The 14741-nt window shown below is 44.5% G+C and overlaps 1 protein-coding gene across 1 annotated transcript in view; it reads left to right on the top strand.

Annotated features, from left to right (window-relative positions):
- TTC7A (tetratricopeptide repeat domain 7A) overlaps positions 1-14741 on the top strand; it is a 1603679-nt gene that overhangs the window by 1077587 nt on the left and 511351 nt on the right. The window lies entirely within an intron of this gene.

The following is a 14741-nucleotide window of genomic DNA, read 5'->3' as shown; positions in this document are numbered from 1 at the left end:
AAGAGCCCGGTGAGTGTGGGTAGAGGGGGGGCGGCAGAGAGGGAGTGGGCAGAGAGGGATGGGGTGTGTGTGTGCGTGCGTGTGTCTGTTTCTGTGTGTGTCTGTGTGTGCACGGCCATGCCTGCCTGTGTGTGTGCGCGTTCACGGACCCTGGTCGGCGTGTTCACAGCTCTAGGTCCCTTCAGAGCGAACTCCATAACAATAGGTCTCGATGCCGAGACCTAAAAAGGAGTTTATGCATCACCATGATTCTAATGAAATGATACTCCCATGCTTATGAAGGAGAAGAAATTAATGTGGGAAAAACTGAGTCACTTGAAACTGTGATAAAACTACATCAACACAGATGCAATAGATTAAAGCCAGAGAGACAATTTTGCTAGTGTTTCATTTCTCTTAATGGCAGAAATATAGTAGAAGTTCTAAGGTTAATATAGATCAAAGTAAATTCTAATTATATTATAATACAAGTGTGCCAAAAAGCTTGTATTATTCTCCTGTGTCTTTTCAGATGAGTGTACAAGAATTATCTAGATTTAGGAATAATTTGCAGCAGTGATGCTCAGTGAAGAGAACTCGATGTCTAGTGGCAGATGCAATGCATAAGCAGAGACTGTTATATCATTTATTTTTTTAAACCTTATTTCTCTTTTTCGTAATATCAAGAAACAGATAGAACATCGATACATCGTCCATACATATGTCTAATTATGATGGCATGGCACTAGTCGGGCACATATTGTGGGAGATTGTTATAACAGTATACTGAAGACAATCATTGGGGAGAGGAGTTGCCCTAATGGCTAGGGCGGTCGATCTCGAATCTGGGGACCCAGGTTCGAGTCTCGGCAATGACGCGCAACATCCTGTGATTCTGGGCAAATCTCGTAATCTCCTCATGCCTAACAAAAATTAATGTGATGTGTCCTCATGTAATGCAACAGGTGCCTGTGTAAAGCACTCTGATACCACATACCTTGGGGTCAAGTTTGCACTATATAAAACTCAGTTAAAACTATAATTTTTTTTAAATCAGCAGATAGCATGAGTACCTAAGTGGACCAATTGCATTCACACATGCCCATAGTTCAGAGCGTCATCATGGATGGTTTAGTGCTAAAGCACATAGCATGCCAGGCCAGGATGACCGCATCATATCATCAGCAAGGCCATTGATCACCTTGGTTGGATTCCTTGGTATCTAATGTCAGTAAGTAATCGCGTAGTAGCTGTCAGATGTCCTTGGGCTGCGTTGTGGGGGCGGCAGTGCAGCGTACACTGCGCTAGTGGTGTCACAATTGATCATATCTTTCAACCACTTGCACTCAATAGGACAGTGCATACTACCCCAGCACAAAGCTAGGTGCTGTTTAGCAAGTAGCAATGCCCTGGCAGTGATCTACGCTTGCTTGGTGGGATAGTTTTGGCATAGCCCAGGAGGGCTACTAGAGGATCAGGGGAATGGACAATACCAGTCATTGTGGATATTAGGGTCAGACGTTTAGTCAAGTATGATTGAATAACAGGGCAGATCCAGGCAAAGTGTATAAAATCGACATGATCAGACCAACACTTTCTAAAGTGGTGCGAACTTGTGGGGTCAATTTTAGACAGCCCTCGTGTGATAATGTACATGTGGTGGAGGAATTGTAGTGCAGTAGCTTAAGCCCATGGTTAGAGGAGACAAGTTTAATTTGTGTAGAGCAATACAGCCATGTCTTATCAGGCAACGGGTTCCCTAGGTTGCACACTCATCCCTGTTTGACCTTTCTATTGCATTCCGTTTTGAAGGCAGCGCATGCTTGAAAGAGCCGGGGACCAGTCGCATCCCCTCAGTAGCGGTGATTACTAAGGTCAGTGGTGTGAATTCCTTGGGCTCCATGGGATATGAGGATTACCTATCCTATAAAGTGTTGTGCATTTGCTGGAGTATAATGTGGTCCATATGTGTAGTGCCGCCAAAGTGAACAGTGTCGGTGTGTGTGATCACATGACAACCCGTGAAGAGGTCCTCCAATGTGTGCAAGTTATGAGCGAGTAGTGTCCGCTGTACCAGCCATTCCAGCATCAGTGGGCAGCCAGGAGTTATGTGTCAGTGGATAACAGGAGAATAGAGCAAACCTTGTCCCCCCACCCCCGGCAGTGACAACGTTTTGCCCATGCCTAACTTGTAGTGGATAAGATCAGTATATCAGAGGGGTCTCTTGGTACACCCAAGTTAAGAAGCGAGGTAGTGGAACTTGCCCAGCTTGTTCTGTCTTCCGTTTTGCATATGGTAAACGGGCTTCTGTATGATACTAATGGTATGAGAATTGGCCCAGATAAGCTGGGGCATAAGGCTCTAGATAGTGATGAATAAACTACTTATCAGAGGTATCTGTATGTTCATGAACAAATTTAAAAAACGAAGACGGATGACCACTTTAATGATGATGAGGCATCCCGCCATTGACGGGTAATTTGATCCAAACAAGCTGGCCTTTCCTTTTACCTATTCAGTATAATGCTGAGGTATTTAGTAGAGTTCTCGCACTGGGAGGGGGTTCTCCACCACGTCGTGTCTTAGTATCAGTGAGAGGAAAAAGCTACGATTTTACACAGTTGACTGAGAGGCCGGAGAGGCTGCCAAATCGAATGACTTTGTGGAGAAGAGCAGGCAAATTATCTACAGGATTTCTGACAAACAACAAAATATCGTCTGCGTAAATAGACACCAACAGAGGGCTAGGGCCAAAGTATAAGCCCCGTAGGAGAAGTCGCTTCTGCAGTTGCCTAACCAGAGGGTCCATAGCGATGATAAAAAGGAATGGCGATAGAGGACAACCTTCATGGGTCACCCTGCTCACCGGGAATGGGTCTGTGAGATAGCCATTGACTCTCCGTCTGGCCACCGGATTACAGTAGAGCAGCATGATAAAGTTAATCCAGCTGAATGGGAGTCCCAGGTTGCTCAACGTCCCCCACAGAAAGGGGCATTCTAGTGAGTTGAATTTCTTTTCGGCATCTAGTAGGGCAACCGCCGCTGGGATGTCAGGGGATATCCTACATCATAGAAATAGTGCGTAGCTTAAGAGGAGTAGACCTGTGTGGAAAAAGCTGGTTTGTATTGGCGATATCATTTGTTCCATCAAAATGGTGAGCCACATCACCACTACTATGGCCAGAATCTTACTATCTTAATTGAGGAGTGAAAGGGGGTGGTGTTGGTATGGCATACATAGGGTGAGGGCTTTATAAAGCTTTAAAATCTGGGCTGTCACAGCATCTCAAAGTGTGGGTGGAAGAATTGCATCCTCAAGGGCCTCTGCATAGAACTGCAGGAGGTGTGGGGCAAGTAGGTGCTTATAGGCCATGTAGAAGGTGCCTGTGAAGTCAGATTTACTACTTCTTCTAAATCTGAGGGGCAAAGGGGTTTTCCCCAATTACATGCTGTAGGGATTTACTCCCTGAAGGTGCATGTGGCAATCCACAATATTGCCCAGTGGCATATATGTACAGGGTCGAGAACTGGAATCTTGAAGACAAAATGGGATTTACTACTACTTCAATATTTGAGGAGCAGGAGATATATTTTTCCCTGCTTGTTCTATAGAGACTGACTCCCTGACAGTGCACAATATTAGTGTAAAGAATGTCAAGACATTGAAAAGCCTACATTTCCTCGATTCTTCTCCAAATGTTACTAGCTGAAGAGATTTGATGCTGAGGTTCTTTCTGTCATGGGGGACCATGCATTAAAGAGGGACTTCTCTACATGTGACTTTGAATGTGCTTAGTATATATTTTGAAGCCTTTTTGAGGACCACCAGAAAGGCAAGAGTCCCGTTCCATTTCTGGCTGTCATGGAAGAATAGACATGTTTTTTGTCAGACTTCACATTTGAAAAACTGCTTTCTAGGGCTGCTATCTCTAAATGCTGTCACACTTAACTGCCCACCTGGAAATGGAATTCTGTCCAACACGTGTTACTCTTTTATCTGCTTTTTGGGCCCTGTACACTTTAGGCCTCAATAACAACACATTGATCTAGAAATCTGTGATGGAACATAAGAGTGTGTTGCCTTACCAAATGGGTCCTCCAATAGGTCATGCTTTTGTCACTCCTCATTCTTCGACTCATAGACAGTATCGGACACAGTAGTATAACTGGCACTTTCATGAAGCAGCCCATGGCCAAGGGGCCATGACATATTCCAACTTGCACCTGCAGCCCCCTGCCACTTAACATTAATACGTGACTATTTCCAGTATTTGAGTTCTTCTGGTTGTGAGTTTTGGATACTACATAGAATTCAAAACTAGCCCTCTTCTGGACTGTTTTGATCCTATCACTATGCCCTATCTCTTAAGGGCAGTGGTCTTTTAAAGGGTTTACACTTTATATTAGATCATAAACCTATCCTTTCTTTTTCAGTAGATGTGGAACATCAGGGAATGTACTAAATCCTGTTCTTTGGGGGGGGAGTTTTGTTTGATTTTCGATCTAAAGTTCCCCAACAAATGCCTGCTTCATCATCCTTTCAAAATGATGGCCTTACAGTTCATCCTCTGATTTGTCCCAGAGAATTTCTTGTTTGAGGGAGACACATTAGCTGTTTCTGGTACTTCATTTTGTCCTTACTTCCGCACCACATCTTTACTAAAGCTTTGACTCATTTGATCTCCTTTTTGCATGCCAAGGGTTGCAGAGGTTGCTGTTTCTTCATTTTTAAAAACTCTGGAAGATATGGCTTTGATGAACAAGACACTGCACAGACATGTATTTCTGGTCAACACTGTGAAATCCCACCTTCTCCCCATCTCAGCATATGACTTTCTTAAGATCACATTTTCATACAGACTTGGGGATGATCCGTCTTCACTCTCATCAGACTTCCTTGCTTCAAGGAGTTCTGCTCCTTTCCAGCAATGGTTAAAGCCTAAGGATTCATGGATGGTGTAGACCATGTTTGTGGTTACTTAGATTCATGTCCACCTCAAAATCGTGGTGAATTAAAAACTAGCCCGCTGGTCTCCTGTATACCAACACTACAATCCTCCTCTGGCATCCCTCACAGCTGTTTCAATCTCCCTTGCCTTGTCGTGCAGTCAGACAATCTGTAAGAGGGGTATCCCTTCTTCCCCAGGTTCCCCTAGTTCTCACAACTGGTGCCTTCTGGGATGGGTGGAAATCTTAGTTCTCTGTCAGCTCAGAAGTGTTGATCTTTGACTGAAGCGCTGGGTTGTTCAGATGGATGGAGCTTGGTGTTATTCTCCATGCCCTCCCGTTCTTTGTTGAACAGTCAAAAACTGTGCCGCTGTTGGTTTAGAAATGGCAATCAAGTATTCAGAGCTTACATAAACAGCCAGAAGGGGACAGCAGTGAGGAAGAATATCAATCTCAACAAAACAGGTAGCTCAGAAGGGTTTTTGCTCATCTGGTATCCTTGTTGCCAGGTTTTTGTTTATTTTCTGGTGCTAGAGAATGGGCATGCAGACCACATGAATCAACAAGATCCCTTTTTGTCTGTACCCTATAGTTTTTCTTCACATTTGTGCCCAGTGTGGGGCATAGTTGGAATAGGAGAATCCTGACCAGTTCGCTCCAGTGTTGCTGGGGGTATTACTTTTCAGTGCTTCTAGAATTTGCCCAGGGTGATACCGATGACTTCTTCACTTTCCCATCCTTCTGTTCCAGAAGCTCTATCATGTCAAAGTTAGGTTGTTCCCTGGAAACTGCTTCCCACACTATCGGTGTCCTGCTACCTTGAGGTCCCAAGTTAGACATTGGGTTCATTTTACACACTAGTTTTTCATACGGGATCTGCATCCTTGGGATTGTGATCCATTGCACATTTTGGACTTCCTTTAGCTTTGGTTTCACTTGGGTCTGACCACTTCTAACCTCTGGGTGGCGATTTGGGTTTTCTCTTCTATTGGAATTGCCTTTGTCTCTTACCTTTAGCTTCGGTTCTTTTTCAGTTTGCAAACCGGTGGTACAACATACTTCTGTCCCTTTATGAGATCTGTTTCTGTTTCTGCAAGCTGTAAAGCTAGCTTCATTTGAGCCTCTATTTATCTTTCCCCTAGATTTATTATCTGTATACTTTTAGCAGCCATCACCTCTGGCAGGAGGATTGGAGAATGGGAGCTCTTCTCTGTTATGAGCTTTATATTTGTTTTTTCCTGATAAATGTGATTTATAAACTGCACCCCCATTTTGTGCTAAGGTTGTTTCAATGTTTAACCTTTCTCAGGAATTGATGTTACATGTTATGCTTCCTCATCCTCCTTCTGATGCAGATTGGTTGTATTGTTTAGATTTGCGAAGGTCCCTCTCCATTCATCTAGATTATTTATCTGATCTGATTATCTTTTTGTACTTCAGTTTTCAACTCCTCTGATGCACTTTTTGTCAAGTTTGGACCGTCTGGACATGGGGATAGGTCGTCAAGTACTACTTGATTATGACTGGGCATTTCAACTGTGTATGCCTCAGCTGGGGAGCCACTTTGGTGCCCTGTTGTTGGTAGCTTAATGTGGAGGGTAGTGGTATTCTGGGCAGAACTATGCGGGCTGTCAGTTTACATGACATTCTTGCACATCAACCTGTGCTGCACCATACATCTTTGTGTATCACTAAAAGTTAACTATTGAGGGCTTCGCTCTGCTGTGTTAAGGTCCAGTGTTTTACGTGCTGTATTAAATTGGTTTAGTCAGCAAAGTTTTTTTTACAGTGTTCTATTTAGTCCTGGTCTGAGGTGGTTTCTAGGTGATGTTGCTACTGCTAGGTGAGAATTGGGACAAGATAGACTGAAGAGGTTGTAATGGAAGTTACAGTAAGTAAACTGGAAGCTAAGCAGGCCTGTTGAGAAACTTGCCAGAGAACGAATGGATCTTTGCTGAGAGCAAAATGTGAGTTAGAACATGGGCAAGTTAGAATTCTTGTAACATGTCGATTCGTCATAGTTTTGAATTTATGTCATGTTGGCAACACTTAATTTGTGCTGGTGGTTGCAGGCTCTCATTTTGCATATGATTTGCATATGGCCATGTCTGAACAGGGGTGGCGGAGTGAGCTAAAGAATGATGATGGATTAAACCCGGATCAGTGCCACTGGATTCAAGCTAGCCTAGCTGATGACGGCTGATTAGCGAGAAACCGGTCCCAGGATGCTTGTTTCCGGTCCAGGGAAGAAATGGCTTGGCAGTTCGGGCTGGACTGTTCCCATGAGGCACAGGGTCAGACTGATTGCATATGGCTATATCTGTACTGGAGTGGCGGAGTGAGCTAAAGAATGATGATGGATTAAACCCAGATCAGTTGACTGGGAGTGAGTGCTTGCAATGTTCAACACTCCGTCCATCATCCCCTTTGGTTTTGTCTCATTTTTATGGACCAGGACTTATTTTTCAGCATCAAGATTTGTTCCAGAGTGAACGAGAGAAAGGAAAAAAATGGAGAAAGACAGAAATGTGCATACAAAACAAGAAAGCAAGGACCAAAAAGGACTTGCAAGAGTGAGATAAAGAGGCAGGGTATGGTGGAAGCAGATGATGGATTAAACCCAGATCAGTTGACTGGGAGTGAGTGCTTGCAATGTTCAACACTCCGTCCATCATCCACTTTGGTTTTGTCTCATTTTTATGGACCAGGACTTATTTTTCAGCATCACGATTTGTTCCAGAGTGAACGAGAGAAAGGAAAAAAATGGAGAAAGACAGAAATGTGCATACAAAACAAGAAAGCTAGGAACAGCAAGCATTGGAAATGCAACAGGTCTCGCATTAGAAAAGTTTGGTCTATTGGTGTTGTGGAAATGTAATTATTTTTTGAGTAAAGTTTATGTTTTTCCAATAATAAAAGTATTAATTTTGTTCTTTGAAATGGCAATAGTTATAAAAGTAGCAAGTGTGACACCTATAGCATTAGTAAAGGTACATGTTTAGTTTTTCCCTGTCTTACATGCATTGATCTGACAATTCCCAATGGCGTAGAATTTTTCTAAATAATTAATACTGACATAATATTTGTTGTAATTTATAATGGTACTAGATTTAACGTTTGTAATTTATCACTTGACTATCGACGGCAGAAAGGGGCATAGAAAGATGGGAGGGGGAGTTGGTATCCTAGGTTTGCTTGCGCTGGACGGTAGGGGTTTCAGACATGGTGCGATTGGGGGTCGGTTCTGGGCAGTCGAGGTGCGGGGTGGGGGGATATGTGGGCAGCTGCAGTGCTCGTGGCGGCTTGAATGGTGGTGGAGTCTGAGAAGAGAGGGCTGCTGATACAGGTTGTGAGGTGGGGGGTGTCAGCCGAATGGGCCGCTCTGGAGCATAGCGTTGTAATATAGAACGTTACGGCCATTAAGGGGCTCCCGATGGCTCTGGGGATGGTGCAGTGCAACGCGAGCAAGAAGTGGGCGAGGTAAAGGCGAGTGGGGGGATTGTGGCACCAACGCAGTGCCCTCTTGTGCAGGACGTGGCAGGCATCCAGGGGGGGAGTGAGGAAATATAAATTTTATGGTCAAGAAATGTTCCCTAACGTGTACCCCACCGTCTCCATGTACGAGCTTAAAGTGCATGTAACTTCCCTCCTGTGCCAGCTATGAAGACGCAAAATACATTTGCGTCCAACGTTAACATGTCCTCTTTCAGATCCGCCCTGAATGGGTCGGATATTCCGTTCCTAAATATGCCGTGCCACCGTCTTTGTATGGTGCACTTTCACGTATTTCTGGCTCTGTGCGAGCTAGGCCCTGTTTTTTGTCATCGAACCTCTTTTCAAAATCATCTCTGCCTCCTGAAACTGCAACGTGGGATGCCCCCCGTGAACTCTGTCCTACTCCCTGCGAGGCGAGCGGAGCCTGGCTCGGCCTGCCTGCCTGCCAAAGACAGTATTTTACCTTCACGCTATCAGTATAGTCAAGCTCAGCTTCCCGAAAACACATTCCAGTCCAGCAGAATAGATAAACAATCCTCCGCTGCAGAGCAAAGGGCCCGGCCTCTCTGTCTCCATGCAAGTAATTCATAGCTCCCGTTACCATGGTAGGCCCATGACCCCCTCGCTCTACACACAGACACGTAGGCACATATGCACGCATTCATAGTCAGTATAAGATAGCCTCTGCCCAAGAGACCTTTCCTTCTAGATAATATGGTTCCCAAACATCAGATATCAGATATGATATAGGAACGAGTTGATCTGACATGCCAGACTTCTGTCTCTTTCTTCTAGTGTAAATGTCAATGTCAAGTCCCCTGCACCCTCCAGCTTTACGTAAATCACACGTCATGCAGCTGCGCGCGCATCCAGACTTCAGATTTCTGCTGACATTGCAAGATTCTGCCATGTTCCCACCCACTTGTGACACTTTCATATGACGTCTCTAGCACACACCTCTGTGCACGCCCTAGTTCACGCCTTCTGATTACGTATTGCTAACACGTGTGTGCTCTTATCTTGTTTCTCTCAGCTGTTACGCCTTCTGCATTGATTTTCATTATGTGCATTAAGTATAAAAGTTATGTATTGTCAATAAAGTAGGCTCTATCCCTTCCTGAACCCCAGTGGTGTCAGGAATCCGATATCCGGTTCTAGAACCATTCCTTTTTAAGGAATAAAACCCCTAAGAACTCTAACACCACGGACTCTGCGTCTTTCTTTCCGATTGAGTTATTTTATTTTAAGTACTTACCTGCATAGAAATTAGGACGGTAATTAAATATTTACCACAGTAATTTGGCGCCCGAATAGGGACCCCTCCCCCACCCCACGCGCCGGTTGGTGCGGTGCAGCCTTTGCCCCCTGCCACAGTCAAGACGGACAACTACGCGTACCCGCAGGATTTCCTGTATCTCCCTCAGGCCTACGGAGGTGACAGAGACTGCGATCAACACCCAGACGAGGCGGTGAGGAGTGCGGAGGATCCCGACCAGAGCCTAGCCGAAAGAAGCAAGGTCCGAGGTGTCAAGAGGCCCACCAGTTCCGAAGTATTCACGTATCGAGTCGAGTCCAGTCCAGTCCGGTCCAGTCCAGTCGAGTTTTCCGAGGCCTTCTGTTCCGTGCTTCCCGGTGAGTACCGTTGCTGGGGACGCATCTAGACGGGTGCATTATTATGTATCCGGTAAAGACGGGTTTGGGTACACAAACACGGTCTGCTCTGTTTTAGACAGTGTATCTGTGCTGTTTAGCAGTACATCTAGTATCAAGGGTAGTCCATATGTGTTCAAAATGTTTCATGTGATTAATGTCGTGGTATGAGTGACTGTTTGATGTACATTACTGTGTTTTTGTATAACTAGCTGTGTTCAGAGTAAGTAACAAGTATCAAGTGTCCAGTATCAAGTAACGAGATGCCGTTTTTCAATAAATTAAGACAGATAGGAACTAGGAAAGGGATACTAGAGGAAGAAATTCCTATCCCCCCTAGGGATACTCCTGGAAATTTTATGTACCATAAGCATGGCTTAGATGCCATACTGTATCTAGATTTATGGGCTGATTATACCAAGCACCTAGAAGAGAGACACAGGTGGCTTGCTACCGGAACATGGGATGCCGAGTGCATCATGAGAGTAGAGGAAGCGCTATGGAAAAAGAAAGCCAGACAATCCCAGAAAGATGCCATAGAGTTGTGGCGTAAAGAGTCGCATAAACGTACAGAAAAGGCACTCAGAAAAGCAGAAAAACATAGAGAAGAGTCAGATGAGGTCCGAGAAAACGAATTAGTTATTGAAGGTATCCGAGTAAAAGCGGAACAAGTAGACCGCATGCGAAACACTCTTGCCAACGGCATGTATTTAGTGACCGAGGGTTTGCCTAAGGCTACTCCAGAAATACCGAAAGATCTGCGGCCACCATTGGTTCCGACTAAAGTAAATCACAGGACCACCAAAGACATATTTCTTGCCTCCTATCTAGACGATGTAGCTCCCGCTTACACCAATCCACGTACCAACGTACCGCCTACTGACGGTGACGCTGGTGGCAACCCACTCCAAGACAATGCCCAGCCCGTACCGCAACAGAGCTCACCTGTTCGAAATCCTGTTCCACCTGTTCCTCCACCACTTCCTACACCCAAGCTTAATACCCTGAATCCGTTTGGGCCTGATCCTGGTAAAAGACAAGTTCCGTTACAGATACAGACTCCACAGACAAGTCATGCTCAAGCCTCCGCCTCAGGAGGTGCGACAGGAGGTCTCCAGACCCCGCCACAAACACATAGGTTAAACCTTAGGGACATATTAAAGCAACGTACACCCCGAACACCAAGTTACGACATGCTTAAAGAACCCCTTCCAATTTGCAGATACGATCCAGTACCCGGTAAAGACGACAGGATGTTGTTAGCATCTCTACGCTTACGAAAAGTTACAGATTACTTAGTGTTATTCCCAGGAATGACCGAATACCTAGATAGAATATACCATTTTATCCAGACTGGGGAAGATCCTGAAAGTATTAAAGAGGCCCTGGCTCACCAGAAAGTTGACACTCAAGGTTGTATATTACGCTTCTTCATAAATTGTTTAATAAGAGAACGAGACAGGCCTGGAGTAGACCAGGACGAGATGGACGCACTAAACAAGTGGGGTCAGAATATAGCCGATGGAAAACACGATAAACAGAATTGTATAGCAAGTATGTACAAAAAGATCAGGAAAGAAGTAATAGAAATACACGAAAGAAAGGAACAAGAAAAGGAAAGAGATAGCGACAGGAATAACTCCTCCGAGGAGGATGAACCAGAGGAACAAGACTTGGCTAAAGAAATAATAGCATATGTAGGTAAGGGAAATTACCTTAAGAAAGGCATTCGTCCAGAAAGCAAGAGAGTTTTTCTCTCTGGCATCTCGAAAACGAGTTCTCCTGAATATCTGTTTCAGGCTACCGATAAAATTCTTCAAGAACGAATGGGGTACCATGTACTCAATTCTATGGATGAACAAGAACTAGCCCGGTCAGCAGTACTATGGGCTGACAATTCTAGTACATATAATGATGATACAGTAGCACAGACATTTTTGAACCTTTCCCCAGACGAGCAGAAATTAGCTGGTATGTACATGATTCAGCATCTCATCACGTTATACAGACATCAGCATTCTGATCCAGGTCCCCTACCTGATACATTAGAAGCACTACTTATGAATAGATGGAGAGGCCTAAGTACCAAGTTGATTCAAATAATTCTAGAACAACGGCACAGATGTAACGCTTTCTTAGGCCCTCAATACGTTCCAGCTCCGCCCCCAGAAAGAAAAGGAATGTTTCATTTTGACAGGCAGAATCCTTTACGAGAAGTACACCCAGTTATGAATACTGATAACACCCTACGACGTGTGTTTGTGTACACACCTTTAACAAAGTTGGAATTATTAGAAATGAAGAAACTAGTGCCCTGTCACGATAAAGATCCTGCAGGTTTTCACCGAGAACTTAAGGACATGTTACTCATGGGAGATTACACGTATACGGATATTATGAAATTGTTAAAAGTACTGCTGCCCACGGGCATTTACGAGAAACTAAAGGAAAAAGAATGGGAGGTGGGAGATAAAAAGATTATTTGGACTGAAATAGAAGACGAGGAAAAAGGTCGTACTCCAGGGCTAGGCCTTGGGGACAAAGCTAAAGCATTACCAGGTTTAATAGTACAGGTTTTGCCAAGATTACTGACAACTAAAAAGGAAGACTGGGATGCAATCTCAGCTTGTAAACAGAAACACGATGAAGATACTAGTGACTTCTATTCAAGATTCGAGAAATGTTTCATTATTAATAGTGGCCTGAAACCAGGTAGCGAGTCATACCCGCACCTTTTTGTAACAAAATTAGTCGAGAATTCCCTGACACAAGTTAAGAACCGTGTATATAAAGTCGAAAGTACATGGCAAGCAAATACGCCATCCCAGATGTTACAAATGTTACAATATCACCAGGACAGAATTAGAGAAGAACAAGAGCACGAACAGAGACGTATGAAAGACACGAAAATGAAAATGTTAGTGGCCCAGTCGGTTCCAGTCGACGGTCAGAAAAAGGGTATGACCCAGACAAGTAATTCAGCAGCTCCTGTTAAAGGGACATGCAACTATTGCAAACAACCAGGTCACTATGTAAACGAATGTCCAGTCCTGAAACACAATATAGCAACAGGTAAAACTAAAGAAAGACCGCGTCAGCCTAGACAAGACCAGGTCCAGCAACAGACTTCACAGAATATACAGCCTATGCATGCTCCACCACATACAGCACAGACCGTAGCGGTATCACAGCCACAGCCCATTGCCGCGACGCAGCAAGTTTCACAGCAGATGTACCAGTATGCCCAATCTGATTATCCCGATTATCAGCGATACACATGAAATAGCCTAGAGAGGGAGGTTGGCTTGCCTCTTATTGAGATTCCTGTAGATCAAGAGGGTCCTTATGTACATAGTCAAGTATTAGGAAAAGACAGAAAGTTTCTAATTGACACAGGGGCAAGTCGCACCACGATCAGTCATGACGAAGTTCCAGGGGCACCCCTCTCAGGCTCACAGAATGTTTCCCTTGGTTTTTCAGGACAGCCTATTGTAAATGAAGTATCAGAACCCGTTTCCCTAGCAGTAGGTCCATTATCACGTGTTACAGACCTGTTACTCACGAAGTCATGTCCAGAAAACTTATTAGGTATCAAGACACTGAAGGCTCTAGGAGCAGTGATATGTTGTTCTCCGGAGGGAGTTAGACTTTTCCTACGTGACTTTAAGGGTCACTATGTATTACGAGAGTTTGATGTCAGATTGAAAAATGTACCGAAACACCTGTGGGCACAAGGCCCAACCGATGTAGGTTGTATGCACATTACACCATACCGTGTTACACTCAAACCAGGAGTTGTTTTACCCCGAATCAGACAATACAAGTTGCCGCCCGATGCTGTAGTGGCTTTACTGGAAATCATTGAAGAGCTTATTACCCAAGGAGTGGTCGTAGAAACCGACTCCAATATCTGTAATTCCTCTATCATTACGATTCTTAAACGTACTGATCCCAATGCACCGCCAGTATATCGGCTGGTGATTGATTTACGAGAACTGAACAAATGCATTGTACCACAGTATCCTGTGGTTCCCGACATCGCATCCTTATTGACTGCTATTGATTCAGAAGCGACGTTCTTTACTGTAATTGACCTCAAGAACACCTTCTTCAGTGTACCCATTGATCCAGAGAGCCAATATCTCTTCGGATTCAGTTTAAATGGCCGAAGCTTCAAATTTTCACGCGCACCTCAAGGATTCACAGAAAGCCCCAGCATCTATAGCCAAGCACTGAAAAGACAACTTGATTGTATCCAAATGCCAGTTAACACTGCCTTACTCCAGTACGTCGATGATCTGCTGATCACCGCACGAAGCGAACCCGAATGTGAACAAGCATCACTGACAGTTTTACATTTTCTGGCCGACAAGGGACACAAGGTGTCTCCTTCGAAGCTACAATTCTGTGTTCAGCAAGTGGTGTACCTTGGGCACTTGCTGTCCAAGTGGGGAAGACAGCTCACACCTGATCGAGTTCAGTTAATTGCACAGTTACAACAACCCAAGACACAAAAGGAAGTGCGGGCCTTTATAGGCCTCACCTCGTACTGCAGACAATGGATTCCTCAGTATGCATTTCTAGCTAAACCGCTGATACAGTTGACAACACAGGAGGCAGCGACTTCGACTGTCCTCCCTTGGACTCAGGAACATACACAGGCGTTTGA

Source organism: Lissotriton vulgaris, chromosome 6 (assembly GCF_964263255.1).
Source record: "Lissotriton vulgaris chromosome 6, aLisVul1.2, whole genome shotgun sequence".
NCBI classification, from domain to species: Eukaryota; Metazoa; Chordata; class Amphibia; order Caudata; family Salamandridae; genus Lissotriton; species Lissotriton vulgaris.
This window is presented reverse-complemented; position numbering and strand designations above follow the sequence as displayed.